We start from the raw sequence: 6,948 nt of genomic DNA on the forward strand, positions 1-6,948 counted from the left end.
CTATTGTTTTTCTGAGACATGCCCACACATGCAAAACTAAAATCAATAATAGAAAATATTTCCTGGGCCAACCCCAAAGAGCTACCTCTTATAGGGGAAACTTTTGCACATATACCAATGTAATTATTAAATTATGTGTCTGTTGAATTCAGTTTGGGAATTGCAGGTTAGTAAATTTAATCATACTGAAGTCTTTCTTGACCAAAAATCCACTGCGTGTTTTCTATATTCCTGGTCAGTTTTTTTTTTCCCCCTTTTAAAACAGATAGTGGTATGATTCAATCATATTCATTCATTTAACATTTTGTGTATGAAAATGACCGCTGACAAATTCGTGGTCAACTTTTAAGTGGCAAATAGAAAAAAGAAAAAGTGGGGCTCATCACATGCATCCAAAGGAACCTTGCTGCAAACCCTTTGTTGTTGGGATTCTCTGCCAAAGTGATCCCTCCTTCCAGTCATGGGCTAGTGTTCTGACTTTCCCCTAGAGTAATAGAGAAGCATTGGTCTCTCTGGAAGAAGCTGACCAAAAGAACAGTATAACCTTGGATTTTAAACACTCCAAGTGGAAGCATTGATTGCATAGTATGGTGTGCTTGAGACCTTTGTGAGTTCTAAAATAAACATATAAACACATGTGTGTGTGTGTGTGTGTGTGTGTGTGTGTGTGTACATATATATCTTTAGTGGGATTTTCTTTAATGGAATAAAGGAGGTAATATTAGCTTCCTCCCTTTCCAGGTTGAGAGATGGGAGGGTGTGCTTTCTTATCCCTTTTTTTTTTGCTCTATATTTCTCAAAAGTAGAAGAAATTATGCCCAAGAAAGTATCTCTCTCTCTCTTTTTTTTAAAGATGAAAGCGAAAATTCCTCAAGGCAAAACATCTTCATTACAATTAAAAGAATAGCTTGGGAGGAGGGGGAAAGGAGCAAGGATAGATATGCTAGATATGACAGATATCATCTATGATTCTGGGCCATTTGCCCCTTGGTATTGTCAATTTAAAATTACCACCCATTATCTCCAGATTTAAAAAAAAATGAAAGAAAAATGAATTTGTAATACTTAATATTTTGGCTTTAGCACTAGCTGTGTAATCTCAGGAAAGTTACATTTGACCTCTCTGGACTTCAGTTTTCTCCTTTATAAAATGAAGAGGAGGAAGAGTATGACTAGATCATCTCCAAGGTTCCCCAAAGCTCCAAATCCTATATATTATGAAGTAGTCTTGACGCTAAATATTTCTTTGATGACATTCAACTATAATACGCAAAGCATGTGTCTTTTTAACTAAGATTGCTAAATTCCAGAAGAAGCATAAAACTTTGTTTTACTAAAAGCAGTCATTTGGTGGGTATAATATATAACAAAAATAAAATTACACGATGATAATTAACTTGAATGTATATAGTGCCTTTCTACCAAGAAACTCAAAACACTTTACATATATTTATCTTCTCATTGATTTTCAAACATAACTGAAAGAAGAAAGGGAAAATTATTGTTTACTAATAGATGCAATAAAAGGAATTAAATCTTAGAAGTAATGTAAGGATAATGATTCTAAGGGTAGAGGTAATTTCCTTATCAGGACTACCAGTGAAATCACAAGTTTGCTCTCTCACCTCCTCCACAACTTCCTCACCCCAAATGATCACAAGAGTAAACATAAGTAACTTACAGAATAAGTAAACTCTTAAGCCTTATCAACAATTCACATCTAATTTGTATTCTGAATTACTAAGTGTTATAGTATTGTGGCATATTTTAACTCAGTCTTTGAGACAATATACCGAAGACAAGCATTTTAGAGTCATTATCTACTACATTGATAAAATAGAGGGACTCATTATAGTATTGTTCCTGTTATGTTTTCTACCCAGCATGGACCCTAAAAAGAAAGTGTATACTTCTAATGTATAGCTAATTAAAGAAGACTAAATTACTAGTAAATAATATTAGCAATTTGGACTTTGTATTTTAGAATTTTTAAAGTTTAATCACATGAAGAACAACTAACTAGCTGGTAAATGATTTTCAGTAATTGTCATTGTGAATGAAAATACTTTCAGGATTATTAACTATTTCAGTAAAAATGGCCAATGGCTAAGTAAGAGACTGGTTTTGTTGGTTCTTTTGTCCTCTGTCATGGTCAATCAATAAACTAGTAATTATTTGGTTTAGCATTTTGCTTCAATGAGAAGACATACAGAAGTATACAAGGTCCTATCCAAGGAAGTGGGTGGGGACTGGAGAAGATATGAATTTTAGAAAGAATAATTATAATTAATGATAACTAAACATTCAATTTAAAATGATTTAACATTGATAAATTAAGCTGAGGCAACTTGACTTAAAATGCAAGCTCTTTGAGAACAAGGGCTGGTTTTGCCCTTTTTATTTATTTTTATTTTTTCATCCCCATTGCTTAATGTAGTGTTTAGCATATAGTATGTACTTAAAGAAATACTTGTTGACTAACTAAAGATAGAACACTTGGGTTCAAGGCCCAACTCTGCATAACACTGGGTAAGTCTCTTAGATGCTCAGTCTCCAAGGCAACTTTCTAAGACAATAAATTGCTGATCAGGCACTGACCTGGTACATTGAAAAAGAAAGGTTCCTACACCAGGGAAATCTCAGGTCAAGACCAATCAATCAATCAACAAATGAAAGTGAACTAATCATTATCCTTGGGTAGAGTGTCCTTACTCTTTAGATACCCAAATATATGCTTAACTGCTGTAAATTTTACAAGTTTTTTTTTTTTGTCAACATTAAAATCATAGTGGGATTTGGGGGTGCCAATACCTTGATTTGTGGATTTATTTTTGTCTTGTATCTGAAACAGATTCTCTCCTGTTAGATTTTCTGCTGAATAACTCAACAGAAAATAAAATATAAACTTTTCATCAGAAAAGAGGCACAGTAAAACAGAACTTTAGCTGTGAGTGATGCCTCTAGGTTATTTGACTTAGAAACCAAATCCTACTAATCTCTAGGACAAATACTCTTCTCAGTCTAAGTGGTTAGGCCTATAAACTTAATGAGAAGAAAAGGTTGGATTAAAGATCAAACCCTTTACTTTAACTGAAAATTTGCATAGCACATGTCTACACCAGGACCAGGCAATTTCGAATTTAATGCCAAAAACTTTAGAAAAAACCAGTTTTTCTCCACCTTCACCAGAGTCCCTAGGGCCCCTCTCAGAAGAAGCTGTCTTCCTTTTGTTGACTGACTTCGCAGCCTTTAAGGTTTATTAGTTTCAATAATAAATTTTGGAAATAATTTAACTATTTTAGAAACATCCATGGTTGCTGAAGGCCATTTTTAACTCAACATATGTCCATCATCACTAGAAAGCTCTGTTGAAAATTTGGGCTCCATATACAATTGTTTTTTAGGCTTTTGGATTCTTAATCTATCTTGCTTCTTCTATACCCCAACTCCCAAACTAAAGCTATTAGGGGTTTTAAATGTAAACTCTACTTTATTTTAATTAGGTCTTGAGTTTTATTATATGCCTGTACCCTCAACAACACTTAGAAAGACATGGTTTTAATGCAATATACAAGTGTGACTATAAAGTAGTGAGACTAGTTCTCGTCTATGGTTTGTAGCAATCAGTCTCATTGCTTTGTAGCCAAGGACCCAATATTGACAATTTCCCATCTTTATAAGGTCTTAAACACATATACATTTTTAGTCAATCCTGAGCCCTAGAGCCAATGGATACATAAACAGAAGGACATGGAAAACCACAAACGAGTGGTGTGTCAATGTACATGCTCTGGAGGGGAGTGAATGATAAGAAAATAAGCAGTATTCCACTTAACTCCAAAATGAAGAGCCCTCTATTTCTCCCCTCATCTGTAATACTGCAAGGTTCAAAGTTTAGGATTATTCACAGAAGCACACTAGCCATGAGACTTACTGGCCCACTAACCTGGCTTGACTTGAGGCAAAGGCTAGACAAACATTCTTGTTCCAAATTCATCTTTACACCAAGGCATATTATCTGAATGCCTAATAATGTGACTGGACTCTTAAATCCAGGACTGGCAGGTAGGGTAATTCCAAAACCTATTCCAGAGATGTCTTGAGCTCTAGATAAATATTTGTCACACTCTTAGTTTCACAAATGGAATAAGTTGCTTTAGAACTTTGTTGGCACATTACTCACAAGCATGAAAATAGCCCACACTCATATACATTTTAAGATTTAGAGAGTGTTTTTCTCATAACTACCCCAAAAATACCATCCCAATTTTACAAATGAGGAAACTAAGACTCAGTGAGGTTAAGGTTACTAGGATCACACAAGTAGTAACTAACAGAACCTGGCCTTGAACAGATTCCAAGTACAAGACTATAGTCTTTGGTCCCTGACTTAAAAGCTTAATCTAGGGGACAGAGAGCTAGTCTCAGTCAAAAACAGCTGGGTTCAAGATCTGCCTCTGATATATACTGGCTGTATAGCCCTAGGTAAGTCTCTCAACTCTGAGCATCCCATACAACTGACCTATTATATTAATATGAATATGATTGATATTATAGAAATCATCACTAACATCTAGATATCACATTTTAAAGTTTGCAAAGCCCTTTGAATCATCTCATTTGAGTATCACAGAAACTAAAAGGCACTTTAGGTATTATTATCTCCATTTCATAAATGATGAAACAGGGGTTTAGAAAGGTTAACTGATTTACTTGCTTATGATCACACAGATAGTAGGTATTAGAGAGGAAATTTTAACCCATGTCTTCCTGATTGTCAGTCTAGCCTTCAATCTATTACCAATGTTGTCTCACCATAAGCTATTCCCTACACACAAAAAACAAAACCAAAAAGAAAAACAACAACAACAAAAAAAAATTTGCTTGGCAAAATATACGTCCTAGAATTTCACAAGATTTTTTTTCAGTCATTTTCAATTTGTCTGACTCTTTGTGAACCTTTTTGGGGTTTTCTTGAGAAAGATACTGGACTGGTTTGCCATTTTCTTCTCCAGTTCATTTTGTAGGTGTGGAACTAAGGCAAATAGGGTTAAGTAACTTGCCCATGGTCACACAGCTAATGAGAGTCTGAGACCAGATTTGAACTTAGGAAGATGAGTCAGAGAGGAACTGAGATACTAGGCATTTGAACATTGTTAGATAGGTCCAGAAACTTCTATGGTACAAAGAAATTCAATAGGGGTTAATGAGAAGGGATAGATCTAGGGGAATGCTCTCCAAACAATGCCCATCCCAATAAAAAATAAGTTAAAGCAATTTCTACTTGGGAAAAGGAAGAAATAATTTTGTGGTGACAAAGGGTAAGGAGGAAAAGTTTTGAATTCCTAAATAAGTGAACAGCGTTCCATATTCCCTTTAAAGAACTCACCCCTTTGTCCAGTAGTTCTACAGATGAACCCCAAAGTAGGTCTTGTATCTTGAAAAGTTCTTAAAAATAAAAAGGAGAAATAAAAACCTGAATCACAGAACATAAATTCTTCCCTAATGGTAGGAAAGTCCACTGAAAATAATTAATGAGTAAAAAACCCTCAATCTGGTAAGTCCCAAATTTCTATAGTCCTTATATTGTGTCGTGCATAGGATGTTTCTGAAAATAAAAATTTCCAAGAGAATATCCTTGTATTCAACAATTGCTAAGAAGTAGGGGAAATGTTTTATTTTCTCTGTTAAGCCTACAAGGTGGGTAGTTTGGTGGAATTGACAACCAGCATGCATTCTTCCATGCATGGCATCATAGGTTCTATCCCTTAAGGCAGAATCAGTTTTTCCCCCTAAATGATCAGAAATACCTGTTATTTTAATTTGAGTAAGTCCTTTCCAGTTCTGATTTGTAAGTGTTCAAAATTATTTTAAAATAATCTCCCCTGTGAAACTTTGAAACTTACAGCCTTTTTTACATTACTTGACAATAAATAAATGAGTCTCTTGTGAATAGTGTGTTCAATATTATGTCATTATTCACACCAAAGCTTCTAGATGTTTTAAAGGATCAGTTTTGGGCCCCAAGACATAAGGAGGGGGGGGGAAGAAGTTTAGGAGCAAACACTTTGACTCAACCTTGTTAGAAGGTACTATAATTCTTTCAATGTAAAATTAGTGATGAACATATCTTCATATTCAATTCTTCCTTTCCAACTCTATCCCAACACTGGACTAAGGAGTTTTTGTGAAAATATTAAAATTTCAGTCATTACTCTCAGACAAAAGATAGTCAGGCCTAGTGAGGTTTAAAAGTTCTCCCACTATTGTTGCTTAGCTGACAACATATAAAAGAGGCTCCTACCTTTCTGAAAATTCAGTCCACAATGATGCACCTCACTAGCAAAAAGCCATCAGAGACATGGATTTCCAGCATTCATGCCAGCTTCATTCTCAATAGTGATCAACACACCTCATCTCTGAGCTTTGAAATTCTTTGGGGACGCACCCTCTAAAGTTGCAAGTCAAGATTTCTGACTGAGAGCAATTAGTGACGTGATGAAAAGTGACTGGGTGAAGTTTTGAATTCTCACAGATAATTGCTTCCTGTTTTACCAATTTGAAAAGAGAAAACTGAAGTTCAGACCCCGTATTTTAAAGTGTACTAAATACCCCAGACTTCGGAGCATTTTTGTACACACAATCATTAGTAAGCAGCTGAACAGGATGGGTTGGTTGCAATAAAAGGCAAAAAAAAGAGAGAAAGAAACTTGAAATACAATCTACAATTACATTGTATGAGCTGGTTTGACAACTATATAGCACTGTGTATACTTCTGGGAGTGTTCAGAGGAATCACAACTTATTGAAAAACACTACCATTATCATTGGTTGAAATACAAGCTAAGCAGGCAGCACAAAGAACAAAATAGAAAATTTGCTCCCTTTAATGAGACTTATTTCCATGAAATTTGTTTAAATTATTTTAAGCTAATAAAGCAAATGAAA

General features: G+C 34.9%; 1 protein-coding gene across 2 annotated transcripts in view; it reads right to left on the reverse strand.

The window, feature by feature from the left end:
- CERS3 (ceramide synthase 3) overlaps positions 1-6,444 on the reverse strand; it is a 98,088-nt gene extending 91,644 nt beyond the window's left edge. Inside the window, exons 1-2 of one of the 2 annotated variants that reach the window (XM_027852182.1) lie at positions 6,305-6,444; positions 5,390-5,448 (exon numbers count right to left, since the gene is read on the reverse strand). The gene's annotated coding sequence lies outside the window, so the exon portion shown is untranslated. The remainder of the gene's footprint in view (positions 1-5,389; positions 5,449-6,304) is intronic. The other variant, XM_027852181.1, reaches the window with a different exon arrangement.
- Between the last annotated feature and the right edge of the window lie 504 nt (positions 6,445-6,948).

The sequence above is a fragment of the Vombatus ursinus genome, unplaced genomic scaffold, assembly GCF_900497805.2.
Source record: "Vombatus ursinus unplaced genomic scaffold, bare-nosed wombat genome assembly UNPS02009205.1, whole genome shotgun sequence".
In the NCBI taxonomy this organism is placed as follows: Eukaryota; Metazoa; Chordata; class Mammalia; order Diprotodontia; family Vombatidae; genus Vombatus; species Vombatus ursinus.